The sequence below is a fragment of the Cupressus sempervirens genome, chromosome 10 (genome assembly GCF_028749045.1).
Source record: "Cupressus sempervirens isolate cs-2001-9-10 chromosome 10, ASM2874904v1, whole genome shotgun sequence".
Classification (NCBI taxonomy): Eukaryota; Viridiplantae; Streptophyta; class Pinopsida; order Cupressales; family Cupressaceae; genus Cupressus; species Cupressus sempervirens.
In genome coordinates, this window is record NC_143127.1 from 545,959,049 (window position 1) to 545,982,476 (window position 23,428).

A 23,428-nucleotide genomic window follows, 5' to 3' on the forward strand; every position below is an offset into this window, starting at 1 on the left:
GAAACACCCTATTTATAATATCTCAAAAGTCTGTGGTATTAAAAGTGTGGATTTTCTATAGCAGTTGGCTATAAAACATCTCTCACCTTGCGAACCAAAGGAGGGCCCCTCTTGGGAAACTTGGTGAGATTGTCTTAGTTTGTTTTGTAAGTATTTCAATTAATTTTGTGTGTTCTTTATAGATTGAATCGACCATGCACATTTATAAAGAGTTTATCATATATACTTTTGTTAATTAAATCTGTATAGTGCTTGTTGATTGAGAATTCAATTATCTGATAAAGTAAATGGTTGTGACATTCTTATGAAGTAATTATTTTCTATATATCACTATTTTGTTGCCTACATAAGTTTATCATAGAATACTATCTGCTTCATTCTTCCTACTACATTCATCCATCTATTAAACCACTTCCTGTCACTATTCATAATACTCTTTGTCCCCATTTATCATACTTCCTATCACACTTATCAAACTTCCTATTGAACACTATATTAGAGCCAGTTTATTATAAACAACCTCCTATCACAATCCAAATAGATTTCAACTCTTAATTAAACCAACTTTTAATCAGACAAAACTTTGTAATAGTATTCATGAAGACATTATGATTAATTGTTTAGAAGACTGTTAATAGTATTTTTGTTTAATTGTTTAAAGGTGTGTTAATAACATTCATAGCATTCATAACGATATTGTGTTTTATTTAGAGGTGTGAACTTTAGATTAGAATCTATTTGCAAAAGTAATCTTAGATGTGTGGTAATTTGGACAGTTCAATTTATTAGCAAATAGTAATTGCATTCATAAACCTCTTGATTTATGATCTTCAACCCTTGTGCAAACAACTATTATATCTCTCACAAGTTTACAAATCCCAAATTGACATTTTTAGTGTATTGTTGATTTGATCATATACCATCAAGTTGAACCTCAGTTTTACCCAACATTTTTGGCACCATTGCCAAGGAGAGAGATTAAAGGTTTGAAACTATAATAAGTCAAGATAGGAATAGTGAGCCCTTGAGAAGTCTTGAGCAATTTTCGACCTTGCTTAGGATAGTACCTTTGGTTTCCACTACAGTAAATCATTTAGGTGCATGAATAGGCTTAGAGATAGTCAAGGTAGATTTGTTAAGAAGGACTCTATAGGTACTTCAAAAATTCAAAAACCACAAAAAGAGAAAAATCCATCAACTAATGAAGTCAAACCAAGTAATGAAGTTAAAATCCAACCATCTTTTCAATTCATCTCCCCTACTACAGCTTCTAAAATTGCTGAACAATTTGCAAAGTCATACAAAATTAGGTGTAGTTGGCCTCTAGAACCTTAGGAACTACCCTTTAAAGCATATTTTACACCTTGGGAAACCAAAGTTTTGGAAGAATTCATGGCTAACAATGTCAAAAACAACAATGTAGGAGGAAATAATGCTAAAAACAATAGGAATGAAATTTTTCAACACAATATGATCTTTGAGTTCCCTATTTAGCCTCTTATGGATGATGCCTCTATGAAAAACATCCCTCACTCCACACTTCCCATATTTAGAGGGTCAACCTCTGAGGATCCTGATATGTTCCTATTTGAATTTGATGTCCTTTGTAATATCTATGATTATCAAAGTGATGCACAAAAATTAAAGCTCTTTCTAGCTACATTGAAAGATGTTACATTACAATGGTTTATGAGTCTTAGGGACATTAGAACATGGAACCAAATGAAAAATGCTTTTCTATCAAAATATTATTAGTATTGTAAGACCAAGGAAGTATGGGATGGAATCTTTCACATGAATCAATGAGAAGAAGAGTCAGTTGAAGATTTCTTGGAATGTTTTTCCTTTAACTTACAACATTCAAGACATCTTGATTTAACTTAAGAAAATATCAAGATGCTTTTCTTAAGAGGGATTCGTGATGAAACCATGTATGCCTTAAATTTGATTGAAAAAGGTGATATTTCTAAAATGTCCTATAAGGATAATTGTAATATATGTAGGAACTATTCATGGTCTCATCGATCTATTGATGAGAATTCAAGTAAATTTTCCACTATGGGTAATACATCAGGTATCTCTAAGCATGAAATTGGTAATTTACTTAAAGATCTTAAAACTGACTTATTAAATCATATGAGAAATCAAATTGACATGTTATATTCTTGTAGGAAACATGAGGAAGCTGAAAAGGCGTTGGCAATATATTGTCCAACTTATCATAAGAAACATGGACCGAAAGATTGCCCTTGTAATAAAACTCATGTAGCATCACTCGTGGAAGCTAGTAAGACTTGAACATTATGACCTCTTCTTGAAGGAATGATTGCTATGGAATATACTAAAGAGCCAATTTACTATATGGCTCCACGATGCCATTTTTTACCTAGAGGGTTCTCTAATGAATACTTTTTTGGACCACCTCAATAATTCCCTAACCAAGGTCCATGTTATGCAGGTTATCAACAACCTCAACCTTATCCACAATGGCCCCAAAGTTTTTAACCTAGTACGCAACCATGGCATCAAACATGGAGGCTGCAACTTCATATCCACCTCCACAATCATCATATCTACCTTCACAACCTTATATGCAACCCTATCTTCCACAATAGTCCTTTCCACCACCACCATTAATAAGCCCTTATCAACAACCTCAACAATTTCTTCCTCCCATACCTCCATCTTCTTTGAATCCACCTTCAAATCCACCACAACTGCCTAAACTGACATCCATGCCAACTCAACCAAATCCAAATCCAAATAATAAACCTCCTCAACAAATCTATCATAGTGAGGTGACTAATTTTCCCACCTATCATGTTAACATGGTTGAGTTGGATGATGTACACCTCAGATCTAGGAAAGCTCTTAAAGGACCTACCATCACAGAGGTCCCAGATGAACCTAAAGAGGAGTTTGAAAGAGAACCCCCCTTTCCTGATTGATTCATTCATAAGCCAGAGCTTAAAGAACCAACACATTTTGAGTTTGACATTTTAAATGAATTATGCAATGTTAACATCAAAATTCCTCTTTTATAGGCTCTTAAGGATGTGCCAGTATACAACCAGACAATATTAGAACTATATACCCAACACTAGAAAAAGAAGGATCCAAAAACTATTCAAGTAATTGGACAACTAGTAGAATTAATTCTAGGGAACACCAACATTCCAAAATATGCAGATCCTAGTAGTCTTGTCATCCAAGTAAGTATCGGTACAATTGTTATTCCTAATACACTTGTGGATTTAGGTGCTATTATAAATGTAATGACAAATGAAACAAAAAAACATTATGCTTAGAGGGACTTAGACCTACTCCTACAGTGCTTCAAATGGTTGATTGTTCCTTAGTCAAACCAGAAGGGGTTATAGAAGATGTCATTCTTTCCATTGATAGTTGGGATTATCCAATTGATTTCATGATCCTTAAGCCCAAATCTAAGTTGGGGGGATATCCTCTCATTCTTGGAAGACCTTGGTTAGTAGTAGCCAATGCCCACATTAATTGTTGGTTAGGTAACATGATTATTTCTAATGGTGAGAAAATAAAAGAGTTGACCTTATATCCTCCTGCTCAACCATTATTGGACATCGAGGACCCAACATGGGTCGGTAGTGATTCAGGTGATTATGTTCTAGTCCTTACCATTGGGAAAATATAGTATTTTGAAGACCCAACTGATGCAGCCATTTTAGTAAACTTTCTTCAAAATAGTTATGAGTCTAATGATATCCTAGAAACCATGGTCTTTTCCTCTCATGTGAGTTTTGACTATCCTTTTGGGAATTTTCCTTTAGTTGGCAATCCTTGATCCATTCAACACTTCCTCACCATACATAAGCTTTTGCCACATCAATGTTTGTATAGTCTATTAATGTCCTTGGAAAAACTAGAAACATCATCAAGACCCTTCCCTAGTGCTCCTATTTCATCAAAACCTACGAAGATCCTACCTGAGCATACGCTTACTATTAATCCATAGTTAACACTAGCTTAGGTTAAAGATCTCATAAGTATGCTTAAAAAAAATAAAGATGCATTTGCATGGGAGTATCAAGACATGTGAGATATTCATACTAACACTTGTACCCATCACATTTATATTGAAGAAGGGAGTCACCCAATTTGACAACCACAATGTAGACTCAATCCTATCCTGTGTGATATTGTCAATGAAGAACTCCAAAAACTCTTGAATGTTGGTTTCATTTATCCAATTTTAGATAGTAGATGGGTATCTTCTTTAGTTTTTGTACCAAAGAAAAATGTTAAGTGGCATATTTGTGTTGATTATCGAGCTTTAAATAAGGCTACTAAGAAGGATCATTTTCCATTACCCTTTATTGATCAAGTCTTGGATACTCTTGTAGGGAAGTGATTCTACTCCTTCTTGGATGGCCTCAGTGGGTACAATCAAATCTCCATTGCACTAGAAGATTAGGACAAAACTACCTTTACTTGTCCATGGGGAACCTTTGCATACAATGTTCTTCCTTTTGGGTTATGTAATACCCCTATGACATTCCAACATGCAGTATTAAGCACCTTTGCTGATCTAGTTAATGATTGTGTAGAAGTTTATATGGATGATTTTACTATTCATGGAAATACCTTTGATGAAGTTAAAGATAACTTAGAGAAAGTACTTAAGCGATGTATTGACACTAATTTATCTTCAAGCCATGAGAAATGTGATATGTTGATGATAGAGGGAATTTATTTAGGTTACTTAATCTCATCCAAAGGTATACAAGTTGATCTTAAAAAGATCCAAATAATTCAAGACCTTCCCACACCTTCGACACAAAAAGATGTTCAAAGTTTCCTTGGTCATGCCAAGTATTATAGGATATTTATTCAAAACTTTAGTAAGATTGCTCCTCCTTTATTTTCTTTGTTAGCTAAAGATGTTGTTTTCACTTGGACCCTTGAATGTCAAGAAGCCTTTTAAATCATTAAGACCAAGCTAGTAACTACTCCTATTCTTAGAGGTCCTAATTGGGAATTACCATTCCATATTCACACTGATGCTTCTGACTTCTCAATGGGGATAGTACTTGGACAAGAGGAGGAGAACCTCTTCTATTCAATCTACTACATCAACAAGAATTTCACTGGTGCCATGGTAAACTACACAGTAATTGAAAAAGAATTTTTAGCTATTGTTTATGCTATTAATAAGTTTCGCCACTACATTTCTAGTTATCAGGTGTTTGTTCATGCTGATCACTCAAAAATTTAGTTTTTGATGAATAAACTTGTAATAACTAGTAGGGTTATCAGGTGGATGCTTTTATTACAAGAATTTGATGTCACTATACTTGATAAGCCTATTGAGAAAATGTGGTTGCAAATTTCTTGTCTTGGTTACCGCAGTCTAACAATGAAGTTGTTCCTATTGATTACTCATTCCTTGATGAACACCGTTTTGTGATTTCTGCCAAAAGTCCATGGTATGCTGACATTGCCAACTATTTGGTAACATGCAAGTTTCTACCACACTTCTCTCCTCATGAGTGTTAGAAGTTAGTGGGCCTTAGTAGAAAATATACTTGGATCAATGGTCTCTTATTTCATACTGGCATTGATAACATCATGTGCCGATGTATTCCTGAGGAAGACATCTTTGATATTCTCTATGCTTATCATACTGAACCTTGTGGAGGACACTTTGCTACTCAAAAGATTTTGATTATAGGTTATTACTGGCCTACACTCCATAAGGATTGCAAGCATTATGTTCAACATTGTGACCAGTGCCAGCACATGGGCCATCCTACATGATCAAATGGGATGCCATTTCACCCTCAAATTTCCATTGAACCTTTTGAAAAATGGGGTCTCAATTTCATTGGTCCTATCAACTCACCTTCCAAAAACAAGGAATATATTCTTGTTTGTATAGATTATGCTAGAAAGTGGATTGAGGTGGTTGCACTTAAGCATGCTCAAGATACCAAAGTTGTTGAATTCCTATATTCTAAGATTTTCACTCACTTTGGTGTGCCACATGAGATTACTACTAATCAAGGACCTCAGTTTAGTTTAGACCTCATTGCTACATTAATCAAAGAATATGAGATTCACCATAGGAAACAGTCACCTTATCATCCTCAAGCGAATGGACAAGTCAAGGTAACTAATCAAGAACTAGAGAATATTCTTACTAAAACTATTGCACTTCATAAGCATGATTGGGCCACACAAATTCCTAGAGCCATGTGGGCCTATCATACTACATGGAAGACCACCACTAGTCTAACCCCTTATGAATTGGTTTATGGTAAGAAGGTTGTAATTCCTATTGAGTTCAAGATTAAGACTCTTCAAACTACCCTTCAACTCAAATTGACTCTCTCTAAAGCTCAAAAGGAACATCTAACACAACTTCACTCCCTTGATGAGTTACATCAAGAAGCACTTCTTCATATTGAACTTGTTCAAAATCAACGAGCACTATGGCATGCAAAACACATTTTTCGGTGTTCTTTCTAGCATGGTGATTGGGCACTCCTATATGACTCCCAATTCCAAGATTTTAAGGGTAAATTTCATACAAGATGTATCAAACCTTACAAAATTGAGCATGTATATGACAATGGTGCAGTTCAACTCTACAGTGTGTACTCTAAACATCACTAGCTCCTCATTAATGGTCATCGATTGAAAGTATATAAGAAGCTCATCTCAAAGGAAGCCTTCTTTTAGGAGATTTCCAAGGGACTCACCATGGTTTCTTTTGGTCTCTTTCAAAATTAAAGAATATATCTATATCATTATATATATATATATATAAAGACAAAAGATCCAACAATGAAAACCAATTTGCTAGCATTGCTGGCTAACTACTTGTTGAAAACTAGGTAATCTAGTGACTTGTAGTTGTCAGACTTCTTGGTAGTGAAAATTGGTCTACTAGTGCTTCTAGTTCACACTCGATTGAAAACTGATTTCTCGGCAGTCTAGTGTCATACGTAAATAATAATAATAATAAAGGGCAGGAAAGATAAGAAGAAGAAGCCCCTTTAGCCATACACTTTGATGGTTGCAATAGGAGGTCTCCTTGTTCCTATCACCCATCCCTTGGTGTCCCTTCCAAGTGACCCTCCCGTTGCTCCAAATTTTCAAGATGACTATACTATTGTACTTGCCATGTATCTCTACTCAATATCTTATGTTTTGATGATCGTTCCTTTTCAAATATTTGTGTTGCAGATCTTATTTACTTGTCACATGCTGCTAAATGCCTTACTTTTTTGAGTTGTTCCTCAAGTTTTTTTCAGCATCATTACTATTTCCTTGGCTCATGCGACATTGATATCGATTAGCATCAACCAATCATCATTAGCTGATCATCCTGCTACATTTAAGTGAATTTTTTCTTACCCTCCTTTTTGTTGTACTTTATTTTCTATTTCTTATCTCTAATTTTAGTAAAATCAAGACATTTTCATGCCAAATTTGGAGGGGGGGGGGGGGGGGGGGGGGGTGGGCAGCGTCATACCTCTACATTTCCTCTCCCATTAATCATTTTCATCCCTACCACTTTCTATTTATGACTTTGTCACACAAGTTTGAGTCTTATCACCCTTATTTTCCTCATTTTCATCTATAAAAACAAACCCTCCATCTCTCTCTACTCATATCCTAGTTTCAAAAACCCTCTATCATCATGGGTGGGAAATGAAAGTGGTTTGAACTAGACTCCATTGACAAATTACTAGAAAATAGTAAATCTTATAAAAAACATTGTCATGCAAGATGGCATCATTTCTTCTATCAGTTATAGGGTTAGGAGATTTATACAAAGACTATTAAGTCTACCTTGTTAAAGGATTTACAAAACTAATTCACTTGTTAGGATGAAATAGTGGATCTACTTTCAACTTGATTGCTAACTAGATCCTTGAAGTGCAAATCACCTCTTGTGACTGATGAATCTTTACTGCTCCTTGTAGACCTTGCTGAATATTTTTCTCTACTACTGATTCACATTTATTCACCTCAAAATATTACATGTCCATCTTGATACTTACTTGGATACCTTGTAAATGATATAATACATTACATATATAAGATTCCAATAATTACAATTGCAAGCTCGGCCAAAACACAAGTGAACAAAATATTACTGAGTCGGCCAAACAGTAGAAAACTCAGGTTCTTCAAGCTGATTTGGTAACCTTTTGATACTAAATGTCCATTGCATTACTTGACATTGTCATGCACTTGGTAGAAGTGAAGGCTCAGTCCATACTAATCACATAATGTAGCTTGGAACTCAGTAACCATTGGAGACTTAGTAGATATAGTATCACTCGGTAAAAAATGAATCCTTCATTTACCTTGCTTTCACTTGGTAAACACTACACTTTCATTACTCGGTAAACACTGGGCTTCCATCACTCGGTAAACATTATGAAGCTCAGTGAACACTGTACGCTCAGTAGATACTACTGGGCTACACACCCACTCGGTAGCTTCATGAATGCTTGGTATGAATTGCTTGACTGCACACTCACTCGGTAGCTTCAGGAATGCTTGGTATGAACTACTTAAGTGATCAACCTACAAGGTAACCACTGAATGCTTGGTATACACTATAGACTAAGTGATGAACTTAGTAATCATTCAGAATTGAGTAAGTGTTGTCACTAATGACAAATACAATATAATGCCAACAATCTCCCCCTTTGGCATTAGTGACAAAACACTTATAAGCCAAAACATATGTACATAACCTGACTCAGTGAATTTTGGTTTTTCAAAATTGATCTGTGTAGAACTACTGCATATATATTTCTATATATATCTTCTTGATGATGTATATACAAAGATACTTATGTACACATGCTAACTCTATTGAGTGCTAACTCTCCCTATCACTTATAGTGATAACTCTCCTCACTTATTATGTTGAAGCTCTCCCCCTTTTTGACAATAATGCCAAAGGACTATATATATAAAGTTTATATGACTACACCAAAGTGAGATAGGAATTCTTGATGTACCTTAAGGATGGTGGCAAAAGTATTATCCCAAGTCTGCTAGAAATTTTGATAGGTGGAGAGAGAAATTTGAACTTCTACTGATAATTGGATCAAGTGATCAGCCACTGAGAAGTTTTGATCTTGGACCAATGTTTTGCAATGAGTAATATGTTTCTGCATTGTGTCCATGATAGAAAGGATCATGTGTTGGATGTCTATGAGTGTAGACTAGATCCTTGCTTTCTCTCTCAATAGTCCTACCTATACATCTTCCAAATATCTAATTTTGGTGTGATGGTGAAATGTCCCTTTTCTGATTTTGTATGATATTTCAAGCCTCAAATCAGATCTTTAAAATCAAACAGCTAATATCCCAAAGATCCACCAAATTCCTCAAGAAACCCCAAATCGGGTATGCTGAAAATAGTGCTAAAAGCTTCACAACTTCACAAATTATTAATAAATCTGAAAATGAAAATTTTTACAGAACTTTCAGCAGCATAACAGCCTACAAATTGACATTTCCAGATCCGTATAGCCTTTACACAACAGCTCGAAAATGTAGGACCAAAACTATGCTCATCGGGCTCCCGAAATAGCACAAAATATGCCCGGAAACACCACAAAACACTAATAATTTATCTCAGAAATTTAATCACGTCCCAATATATATATTCATCTCTATTTTAACATTTAAAAGTCTGATATACAGCAGCAACCCAAACTGATATGAAATACTCAACTGTAAACACTAGACTCCTACAAAAACACACCCGAAAACTCACAAATCTGCACTGTTCAGCACAAAGGCAAACTCTGTATGAGCATGCACATGGAATGGCTTCAAACTCCCATCCTTAGCCTTCCTGGAAACCTGCAAACTCCCGTTCTTGGGTCTCCCTGGAAACCTGCAAACTCCCGTTCTTGGGTCTCCTTCTCCACAGGTTTGGCAGCCTCTGAAGAATAACAAAGAATGAGCAAAAATCAAGTTTTGGAATGAGCCCAAAATGCCTCCAAACCCCTTAAAAGAGGGCATAACTGTAACTCACGTCCAAGAGAGGTTAATGAAACTTATTTTAATAATAATTTTCATTTATTAGTCCAACGGTTTCCAAAGATTAACCCCCTTTTTCCGAAACTTCACTTTCTTGGGCCCGCCTGCCTTAGCAAAGATTTTCTTTTTTAATTATTTGAAAAGGGGACATGACAAGTCCTCCCCTCCCAATCATTGCTTGTCCTAAAGCAATGGCTGAACAATAAACCAATCAATCCACCTGGATCCCAAATGTAGTCATGAACTATACTACTACCAATTAACACAGGCTCCTGTAATATCCTCTGCAATATGACCAAGAGGAATCCATAATCAAATTGACAATTATAGCTCAACCAAACTCCAAAATCACCACTACCACAATCAAAAACCCATGAGGCACAAACTCTTAGAACATCAGAACCCAAGTAAAGTGGACAAATCAAACTACCAACACAGTAAATACCATCAACGCATCCCACTGGCCTATATGGAATGTACAATCCAACTCTGCAACAATGGTGAACCCTCTCGAATGAAACTGTACCAAGTATGGAGAATCCACACACTGTACAACTCCTACAGTCAACACAACTCTGCAAATCATCGACCACTATCTCATAACCATAACTCCCATACACTGCTGATGGTGAAAAGACATTACAAGATAACGAGTAAGAAATGGAATCCAAACCAAATTTGTCTGCCATCAACTCCTCAGCACAGGGATCAAATGCTAACTGATGTACATACCCTACAATATAATGTTGATAAAAAAAACCAACCTCAGTCAACAGCTCACCATGAAGAAGTGATACAACCCACTGATCACCAGCTAAGTCAAGAGATGTCATAGCCAAAGGAGTAGAATCAATAACAACACCTGCTAAAGCATCACTCCAAAAATCCTGCTCTAAGTCATGTATTATCAACCTGTCAATTGCAGGACCTATCACCATGTCATGCCCATCACAAATCTCATCCCGAGGCATCAAACTATCCCATAACTGATGATAAGCACTAGGAACCAAAGTACATCTTTGTACCATCATCTCATCAACATGGTCATCAAAGGTAGATAGATGAGCATACCCCACAGTGTAATGCCGATAGAATGCACCAATCTCAGTTAGTGGCTTAGACTGCAATCCAGATGTAACTAACTGCAATCGATCATTAACCAAGTTGGAACTGACTACTACCTCTGAAGACATTGCGAAGGGAGTAGTATTACTAGTAGGAACCATGCCAACTATCAGCTGACCAACATCACACATGGTCTTTGATACAACATCTCTAGTCTTCATGCCATTAGTACTAGAGGTCACCACCATGTCAGGCACACCACAAAAATCTGCTACAACACCCAACTCAATTGAACCTGACTCTAGTGGGAATGAACCTGATATGCCAATGTTAGTATCAAGGATGGATGCATCCCCATCTCCACTGTCTCTAACAATCTCGGCCATGGACATCCTCGGATCACCAAACACCATAGCTTGTGACTGTATAGAATCAGGTAAAGACTGTAGTCGCTCTAACTCCATGGTCACCTTAGCCAAATGAAACTGTGACTCCTTGAGAGCCAATTGTGTACTCTCAAGAACCTCAGAAGTCACCTCAAGCTGCTCAGTAAGATCACTCACCTCATCTTCCTTGGCCAACAATGCATCACATGCTGTACTGCCCCACTCCATAAGATAATCTCTGTCGGCTACCAACTGCATATAATTCTGTCTCAAAATCCGAATAGCCTCCCATAAAGAGTGGATCTCTGTCAAGGAAAGATAACTTCCTCCCTGCTCATCACTAGTAGGAGAACCCCATCCATAAACTGCTAACAACTGACGAGCAGCATCAAAATGTTGGCAAGTGATAGAAATGTCTTGGTCACTAACTCTCAACTGATTAGACACATGATGGCACTGGCTTGACTGTCTCCTACAAACCTCCTCTGATGCACTGTCTGAAGGAGTGTCCTCAAAGTTACTAGTTTCTAGAGTATTACCATCCATATCCTGTGAATCAAATCTAAAGCTCATATCAATATACGGAGTATCAAAAACATTAGCATTACTGTCCAACTCCTCTATACCCAAGGAAACTAAGTCTTCAAAAGTGCCCATTGCATCCTTCTGGATGTCATCAATGCCAATGTGATCCTGGGACTCATCTATACACACTGCCAAATATGAAATATCATCAACACATTCCAGCAAGTATGGCCGACTGGATATATGAACAAAGCCCAACATTGGTGTATAAAAACTAATACCAACATCAGACAAGATACTGGCACAAGAAAAGACAACACCATGTAATCTGCTAATCAAATCCATGATAGCACCCAAACAAACACTGCTACCAAAAAGTGTTAAAGATCTCCAGTCAACTGAATCCCAAATGCCAATATAACAATCTCGAGTCCATATCCGTAAACTAGAATTAGCCGGTAACTCAAGCAAAATCCTGACTTGAGTAATATGACCAATACCAACTAACTCCACATACCTGTCATGATGAGATAATGTAGTGACAATACTGTCTTCACACACCTTCAGCTGGCGGGATAAATCATGTGAAGTACTACTAGCCTCATGTGACGAAGCATCTAACTGTGCCTGGTACTCTCTCTCAAAAAAGTCATGAATGCTCAATGTCTGCTCATCTACACCAGGTATCTCACCATCATGCACAACAACATCCTCATAATCATCATCCTTGAGGTCAAATCTATCTATCACTCTTTGACTAAAATCATCAAATGTAGTTACCTGATCATGACCTTGAGTAGTCATTCCATGATACCACCAATCATAGGCTGCATCTTCCAAGTGTAGACTTGCAATTTGAACAACATCACTCTCCTTCATGGGGTTAAGTGTGAAGAAGGTCTGTAATTTTTGTAGCCATGCTCTAGCTGAAATTTTATTTGTTCCATCAAAAGTAGGTGCTATAAACTTGCTTATTTTATTTTTGAGCTCTCTTCCACTTATGTCATGCTCCCTTCTGTACTCTTTCTTGGGCATCAAAGTGTTCATCATATCCACATATTCTCTAAAAGGAACTGAACTACGAAAGTCATCATCTAAGCCATTATAAGTAGCTCTTAATGTAATCAAGTTACCTGTAACCTCTTCCATAGGATTAATGGCTGGATTTTGTACTGGTGGCTCATCTGCAGGCAAGAAAATAGTTTTGGTTGATTTAGATGGTGTGGATTTCAGATTTCTTGGCTCCTCTGAAGTGCTCCCTTTCTCATTAATAGATGCAACTCCTTGTAGTTTTTCTGTCAATATTCGCAAAGCCTCTCTGGTTTTTGCCAAACTATCCACTGTTTCCTTCTGAGTATTTTGGATGTCTTGGAAGAATTTCTTTGCCATCTTATCTGGATCAGCCATACTTTTCCCTTCCTTGGATTTTGTACTTTTACTTTCAACTGGAGGTTTGATCAAAATTTCTTTATTCTTTTCTCGCTGCAAATATCTTTTTTCTCTTTCACTTAGTAGCATGCAACCATAAATTTTGACATGCAACTGATTAGAAGCAACATGCAACCACCAAATTCACCAAGAACTAACATGCATATGATTAGAAGTAGAATGCAACCATAAATTTTGACATGCAAGATTTGGGTAGTTATCAAAACTGACATGCAAGATCTGGGTAGTTGTCAAAACTAACATGCAAGATCTGGGTAGTTGTCAAAACTGACCTGCAACTTCTACAAACCCTCAGGCTGGCAAGATCATGGCTCTGATACCACTGAAATGTCCCTTTTCTGATTTTGTATGATATTTCAAGCCTCAAATCAGATCTTTAAAATCAAACAGCTAATATCCCAAAGATCCACCAAATTCCTCAAGAAACCCCAAATCGGGTATGCTGAAAATAGTGCTAAAAGCTTCACAACTTCACAAATTATTAATAAATCTGAAAATGAAAATTTTTACAGAACTTTCAGCAGCATAACAGCCTACAAATTGACATTTCCAGATCCATATAGCCTTTACACAACAGCTCGAAAATGTAGGACCAAAACTATGCTCATCGGGCTCCCGAAATAGCACAAAATATGCCCGGAAACACCACAAAACACTAATAATTTATCTCAGAAATTTAATCACGTCCCAATATATATATTCATCTCTATTTTAACATTTAAAAGTCTGATATACAGCAGCAACCCAAACTGATATGAAATACTCAACTGTAAACACTAGACTCCTACAAAAACACACCCGAAAACTCACAAATCTGCACTGTTCAGCACAAAGGCAAACTCTGTATGAGCATGCACATGGAATGGCTTCAAACTCCCATCCTTAGCCTTCCTGGAAACCTGCAAACTCCCGTTCTTGGGTCTCCCTGGAAACCTGCAAACTCCCGTTCTTGGGTCTCCTTCTCCACAGGTTTGGCAGCCTCTGAAGAATAACAAAGAATGAGCAAAAATCAAGTTTTGGAATGAGCCCAAAATGCCTCCAAACCCCTTAAAAGAGGGCATAACTGTAACTCACGTCCAAGAGAGGTTAATGAAACTTATTTTAATAATAATTTTCATTTATTAGTCCAACGGTTTCCAAAGATTAACCCCCTTTTTCCGAAACTTCACTTTCTTGGGCCCGCCTGCCTTAGCAAAGATTTTCTTTTTTAATTATTTGAAAAGGGGACATGACAGATGGGAGGTTGTGGAGGAGGATTCCACCTTTAACTTGGATGCACTTAATTGCATATCAATGTCAATCTTATTTAGCTTATCCTTTATTTATTTAGTAAAACCAGAAACATCAAAAAGTTTGGCAAAAAGTGATGCTGCATTATTAAAAGTTTCAAAATTTCCCAAAAATGTTGACAATTCAACTTTCTTGATTGCTATCTTTTGAGCACTATGCTCTAGTACCTTATTTTAAAATTTCCTTTCATCTTTCTCAATAAGTTTCTCTTGTTCGAAAGAATCTTCATTAAATTTCTATACTACCTCTTCTAACTGAATCAAAATGTGTTGAGTAGAATCTAGTTCAACACCTATAGCATCTATAATTATATCCTTGGCATTTTCAATTATTTTGTATTCCTTATCCCTTTCTTATCTTAACTGTTTCTATGTAGCTTTCATCTCTATGAGTTGATTGGCTAACCTCATCTCTTCAATGGTAGCAGTGTCATAGTCAATCTTTGGAATCACTATTTCTGTGTCTAAGTCAATGTCTTCTCCAATTTTCTTTCTAGTGATCAAAGGTTTTAATGGATGCCTTTTTTTTACTTCTGTGATTACTGGTTTGACCTTAGGAACAAACACAATAGTGGAGATAAAAGGGTTAGTAGTGAAAACTAGGATAGGACTCGAGGATTGAATGCCAATAGAAGTGCTAACTAGATCAAAAACTAAAACACTTCCCAAAAATGGTATCACACTGGGTAGAGTACCCATAGTAGTATCTGAACTGATTGGAGTCAAAGTGGATATAGATGATGTTGATGGAAATAAAACTATAGAACTTATTGGAATTGATGAAAAAAAAATTGTGGAACTTACTGGTACACTCATTATTGATGAAGGAGCTAAGGAGGCTAACTCGGTGGCTAAAGAGGTGACAGACAGCTCGGTAGATAAAGTGCTTGGCACTTCAGTTTTAGATATCTGGAGTTGGGAGGTGGCTGGTGAAGATTGAACAATTGATGTGACAGTTGTGCTCACAATCTCACTTGTAGAACCTATCTTCAAAGTAGATGTAATAGTCTTTGGTGGAGAGTGAGGAAGGGATGCAATAACTTCTGCTGCAATTTTTACTAGATCTTCTTCATCTTTTTCTTCCTCATGTGCTTCTTCCTCCTTGTCTTCTTCCTCTTTCTCTTCCATTAGTGCATGCAAATCTCCTGGAGTAACTATGATGGATGAAGTGCTATCAAAATCATCATTGGCACTATTGTCATCATCCTTGATTTCAACAAGATCATCACTGGGATTTTTTAGATGATAGATGTTCTTCCACATGTTTGTTGCATCTCTTACAACATGTTAAATGTATTTAATTAAAATCAAACATGTGTGAAATCTAATCATCATTTTACCTTCATTGTTCTTTATTGCTACCTTTATTTCTACTTCAGTGAGACTCGGTAGAAGATTCTTTAGGGATTGTTCATATATGTATTTGACCATTTGGGTGGCTGACTCCCATCTTGGTTGCAATCTCTCCAATAGCTCTTCGGAGATTTGAGGGACAAGCTGGTTTGGGGGGTATTTCCATTTTCCCATCTTATTGAGTACCAGTTCCTCAATCTACATTTTCTCTACATCAGTCCTTGTTTCAAATTTCATTTCTTTGAAATTTGTGATGCTAGCTCCCTCTACCAATTGTTTTAGCCTTTCCTCAAATGTGAGTGGAGGCCTGACAAGTACAATTTCTTGCTTTCCTTGTCTGGTTCTTCTAGAGAATAATGTAGTAGGCTTCTTCTTAGGTTTGGTGATAATTGAATTCCCTTTCTTCTTTGGAGGTTCCTCTTCTTTTTTAGATTAAAGTTCTTCATGTTCTTCTTCTTCTTCATCATCCTTACCTTTTCATTCAGTAAGAATAAGAGGGTTGGCTATAGTTTTCAACTTTTCTATCTTTCTCTTGCCTTTGCTTATAGCCTAGGGTAGCTTGATTTCAATCTCAATTCTAGTCTTGGCTTCATCATAAGTGCCAAAGGTAGGAAGCTTAGGATCTATAGGTTCATTTACTAGTGCTTCAATAATGTCCCTGGCCTCATCAATATTCACCTTATAAGGAAGAGGTTTCACCCATGCAACTTAGGGTCTGACTACTTGAATGTATACCTTATCATAGTCAACCATGAAGCATACATCATCTTTGTAATCTTCAACTAGTTTGGGTGGAATTTGGAACCTTTGGTGGAGTTTGAAATTGAGTTCCATAGGGGTTGAGTGATTCTGCAATTGCTAGAACTAGCTTGAAATTCACCAGCTTCCACTCCACACCTTTAACTAGCATTTTTGAACCTCTTTTTGCCTTGGTGCTACTGATACTCCTAGATGCCAACACTTCTTGGTAGGTGTAAGAAAATTTTGAACAAATTCTCCACTTGAAAATTATTTGAAATCACTTGGAATTTGCTTTGGAATTGCTAGAAATTTCTTAGCTTTATAATTGCGGTGAAGAATAAAATCAAATTCTGCCCTTTTGATGAAAATTTTGCCATAAATGCTAGGTATGAAGGTAGCTGAGATGATATAGTGCTTGACAGGCTATCATTCACTTGCTTGGTAGAAGCTTACAATTTGGTGATCAAACAAAACTTTTGTTTACTCCCAACCTAGCTCAGTAAGGTCTTCAACCAACTTTTCCCGGTAGATGCAACTCGATGAAAGATATGCTTTGTTTGATTCTTGTGTATCTGAAATATTGATTTGATCATTTTTCTTTCTTTTATTTTGGAACTACTTGAGATATTACTAGAAGATGCAGTTCCATATCCTTGTTTATGGATCTAACTAGAGATGGTGGAGCCACCCACTTCTTGAGTGACATTGCCATCATTTGAACTATCTTGCTTGGTAGATTTAGGAAACCACTATTGCCTCATTTCCTTCCAATTTTTTATAGCTTTAGTTTTCTTTTCATCTTCAAATTTTCCTATGTTCATGTAATTTTTAGCTATATGACCAATTTCTGTATATGTATAGCACCTTATAGTAGTGTCCTTCTTCATTAGGTGATGTCTTGCATAGTTTATACCAATATGTCCATATTCTCCACAATAATGACATCTGTACCAGATATTGTAGTCCCATCCAAATATTGCTTTAACAAGTTTTTCAGCTGGATTGAATGATTTGGATTTGCATTGGAATGCCTTATGACCATGCTTCTTGCATTTGTGACAATTTCCTTCAAATTTTGGTTTCTTCTTGCATTCATTTGCTTTCTGACCATGCTGACTGCAACTGTAGCATTTACCATTGAATTTACCTTTTCCATTGCTCCAACACTTATTTGATGTGTGACCTAACTTACCAAAGTGATTGCAAGCAGGTCTTTGATTCCTTTGGGCACCTTGTTTGGAGGTTTCACCTTCTTCCTTATAACCGAGTCCAACTTTACCTTTTTGTCTATGAAGATTCTGCTCACTTTGTTGATTTAATTGAGTCATGTCTGCCTGAAATTTCATCATTCTCTCATTGATTTATTTTCTAGCATTTAGGTCATTTTCCAAACTTTCATTGATTTGTCTTTCAGATCTTAAGTCACTTTGTAAGCTTTTATTGATTTGTCTTTCAGTGATTAAATCATTCCTTAGTCTTCCATTTTCAAATCTTAGAATCATAATTTCTTCATTTGTGTTAGATAGTTGATCCACAAGATCTTCATGCTGATTGGATTGATTATTTCTTGTCTCTAAGTCTTTAGTTTCCTTGTTTCTCTATTTCAAAACTTCACATAGCCTGATTGATTAGATTTCTTGTTCTCTTTTAAGCTTTCTTACTTCTTCCTATAGAGAGCCATTCTTTGCTAGGGGTTCCTTGATTGCCTCATTAGCTTCATCTGAACTGCTCGATGGTAAAAGGTCTTCAATCTTTTCTTGAATATAGTGATGGTCATTCATTTGTCTTGCAAGTTCCTTCCTTCTCTTCAGGGATTGAGAAAGATGCTCCTTTTCTTCTTTGAGTTGAACCATGGCCATTTCCAAATCTAGCTTTTCATTTTCAATAACTTTGTCAAGCCTAAATATCTCCATTGTCCTTGATCTTTGCTCAAGCTATCAAACTTTTATCCTACGAACCACAAAAGCTTTGATACCAATTGTTGGAAATATTTAAGATATGATAGGTTATTGAGAGGGGAGGGGTGAATCAGTAACTTCAAAACTTTAAACAATTCAGCACTTTAACCATATAGACTATTTACCATTCATTCATCTAATCTACTGCATATATGAGAAATCAAACATCCATAAAACATGTACAAAATGATTTGGTAACCCAAAAACCTTCCAAATAGAAAGTAAAACTAGGGTGGGGATGATACCCACAAAACTTTGTTATTGCAGTATGAGGTTGGCTTATTAAGGCTTACATTGACCACTTTTGGTGATCTACCCTATTAGGAGCACAAAGGACTGCTAGGTCCACCTTGTTAGAGAATTTTACAAACATACACTAAAGTATGCACTCTATTAGGAGATTTATAAAAAGAATGTTAAGTCTACCCTGTTAAAGGATTTACAAAACTGATTCACCTATTAGGATGAAATAGTGGATCTACTTACAACTTGATTGCTAATTAGATCCTTGAAGTAAAAATCACCTCTTATGACTGATGAATCTTTACTGCTCCTTGTAGACCTTGCTAAATATTTTTCTCTGCTGTTGATTCACATTTATTCACCTCAAAATATTACATGTCCATCTTGATACTTACATGCATACCTTGTAAATGATATAATACATTACATATATAACATTCCAATAATTACAATTGCAAGGTCAGCCAAAACACAAGTGAACAAAATATTACTGTGTCAGCCAAACAGTAGAAAACTCAAGTTCTTCAAGCTGACTTAGTAACCTTCTAATACTTGATGTCCACTGCATTACTTGGCATTATCATGCACTCGATAGAAGTGAAGGCTTGGTCCATACTAATCACATAGTGTAGCTTGGAACTCGGTAACCATTGAAGACTCGGTAGATATAGTATCACTCGGTAAAAATTGAATCATTCATTTACCTTGCTTTCACTCAGTAAACACTACACTTTCATTACTCAGTAAACACTCGGCTTCCATCACTCAGTAAACACTATGAAGCTTGGTGAACATTGTATGCTTGGTAGATACTGTTGGGCTGCACACCCACTTGATAGCTTCATGAATGCTTGGTATGAACTACTTGACTGCACACTCACTCGGTAGCTTCAAAAATGCTCGGTATGAACTACTTAAGTGATGAACCTACAAGGTAACCACTGAATGCTCAGTATACACTATAGAATAAGTAATGAACTTAGTAATCATTTAGAATCAAGTAAGTGTTGTCACTAATGACAAATACAATATAATGCCAATAGGCTACTATAACTAACCTTCCCCAAATCTGTGAATTGCATTTTCCTACTACCAGTACTTGGGTTGCAAAATTGAAAATTGGTAGAACCAATTTCTTGTAGTGCAATGAGTCTATGGAGGTTGTCAAGGGGAGCTCAACACAAAATCCTCCCTTTTCCATGGGATGCAGTAACCCTATTTATAGGTCAGTATATCACCTATGAGGGTCACTTCAATTTTGTTCATGCACATCATTTATGGCTCATGCTTCATTTAAGTCTAGGGAAACTTGTAAATCTTCCCAATTACCTATATAATTCTTTGAAAAGAGCTTGCACTTAGTTTAGGGAAGGTCATGAGAATACATTAGCACATCATGGTCTTATTAAGCTACTAGTCATGCATGGTCTTTAACTTTAGGAAACTCCCATAGCATGGGATGCATTTATACAACCTACTTATAATGCCATTCAACCCCAACTAGAAGAAGTTGAAACTATGGTTGTGGAACAACCCTCTCCAAGCTGCAATCTAAAGAAAAACCTTACTAGTGACCCCTTGCAAACACCCAAAAAAGCCCTTTGCACTTCCTCCACTACAAAAACACCTAGCCCCTCTTCAATATAGCATAATCCTCCATGATCTAGTAGTCATTTAGACAATCTATCCAATACTTATCAAGCTTCTATAAATGCCAAAATTGAGGTCTTGACCAATAGCTCTAATTGGAAACAAAAGGAGAAAGTAGGTAGGGAATATCACTGTCAAACTAGACACTTGAAGAAGCGGAGGAATGCACCATCCATAGAAAGTTTTCCAAACCCTATTAACAAAGAAGATAATTCTAATGAAAATGATACTACTACAGATCAATGTGATCCTTAGGATGAATTGGAAAATCTTGAAACAAATAAGGAGGGAGAAACCCTTGAAAGTCAAACTAATAAGGAACCTAAATGTGAACCAATAGAACAAATGAGCCTTGATAGAGTTATAGAATCTCCAAAGAACAATCTTGATCAAGAAGACTTGAGTCAACAAACATTTGATGTAGGAAATTAACTATAACCTGATGTTGTATGGAAAGATAATATAGTGCAAATTACTATCTAGAGGGCCTATGGATAGAATGAAGATCATTTAAAGAAAAATGTTGAAGACTATTCTAAAACACCTTAGAAAGAACCCCTTCTAGGAGATGCTATAGAATATACAGAGAGTTCCTATCACCTGAAACCTAATAAAGCCATGACATCATAGTCTTTTATTGTCTCTAACATGCCTTCAAAGAACCTATCAGGTACTTCTAGTCTTCTTCTTAATCTCATTCCACTAACAACAACAATACTAGGCACTTCTATGGTTATTGTCAATGAATTTCTACACACTTTCATTCAACTCCAGCAAGAGCTTCAATAACTCAAATCTAGGGTATTACTATAGGACAACATTATCAATATAACTATTGTCCCAAAAGAGTCCATGGACTACCCAGATAGGAATATTCCACCTAGTTTGTATACATTGTTTGCATGAGGACATGAAAATCCCTCAATTTGGGGGGGGATGATGAGTCCTAATAATGCTTTGTTTTTATTAACATTTTACCTCCTACATTTCCCACTTCTTTGGCATGAAATTCCCTTTTTGCTAAATTATTGTTAGGAATGTAGAATATTTAGTACTTCTAAAAAGAGGGAAGAATAATTCCTAAAATGCTATTAATTACAAGAAAATGATATATTTTGACTTGTGTTGCTATAGGGACTAAGGATGCGTAATATGAAGCTAGCTATCTATTTGAAGGAGCAGTTTGGCCACTATAGTTTTACTATATTATTTTAGGCAAATAGTTCTGAATGGCTAAACAGATCAATTTTGGTTATATGTTATCTTAGCCAAGTTTTTTTGTAAACTATTATGTGTGGCCAATGGCCAAAACAAATTATTATCTCTATTTAGGGAATAGGCCATTGGCCATTCTAGCTTAGTTATTAATCTAGTTAAACATTTTTCAGTCTATATAAGCAAATGTTAAATGAAAGATAGGATATAATATGATATATGAAACACCCTATTTATATTATCTCAAAAGTCTATGGTATTAAAAGCATGAAGTTTCTATAGCAGTCGACTTTAAAACATCTCTCACCTTGTGAACTAGAGGAGGGCCCCCTCTTGAGAAACTTGGTGAGATTATCTTAGTTTTTTTTGTGAGTATTTCGATTGATTTAGTTTTTTCTTTACAGATTGAATCAACCATGTGCATTTATAAAGAGTTTATCATATATATATTTGTTAATTAAATCTATACAGTGCTTTTTGATTGAGAATTCAATTGTCTGATAAAGTAAATGTTTGCAACATTCTTATAAAGTAATTGTTTGTTATATATCATTATTTTTCCACCTACATAAGTTTATCATAGAATAATGTCTCTTGTATTCTTCCTACTACATTCATCCATCTATTAAAACACTTCCTATCACTATTCATAATACTCTTTTTCCCCATTTATCATACTTCCTCTCGCACTTATCAAATTTCCTGTCACACTCTATATTAGAGCCAGTTTATTGTAAACAACCTCCTATCATAATCTAAATAGATTTCAACTCTTAATTAAGCCAACTTTTAATCAAACAAAACTTTATAATATTATTCATGAAGACATTGTGATTAATTGTTTAGAAGAGTTTTAATAGTATTTGTGATTAACTGTTTAAAGGTGTGTTAATAACATTCATAAAATTCATAAATATATTGTGTTTAATTGTTTAGAGGTGTGAACTTTAGATTAGAATCCATTTGCAAAACTAATCTTAGATGTGTGGTAATTTGGACAGTTCAATTTATTAGCAAGTAGTAATTGCATTCATAAACCTCTTGATTTATGATCTTCACCCCTTTTGTAAACAACCATTATATCTCTCATGATTTTATGAATCCTGAATTAGAATTTTTAGAATATTGTTGATTAAATCATATACCATCAATTTGAACCTTAGGTTTAGCCAACAGATATCTCAAATCAACATCATTAGATCTTCAACACCAATCTTGAATGTATCTTTTCATAGAAGAATGCTTGTATGAATGTGCATAGAGAAATCTTAAACAAGAGGGCTCCATAGAGATTGGATCCTTCAATGGCTAACAATGGTCCTTCTTAATTAAATTTATGCTTGAACACTTAAATTCTTGATAGAACTTCACTTCATGGAATAATGGATGTAGAAAGGTAATAGTTCACTCGATATCACAATGCATCTTCTTAGAGAAAAATGAGAGGAGGAGGCTTCCTAATATAGAGCTATAGGGAACTAAATCCTAGAGAAGGTTGACA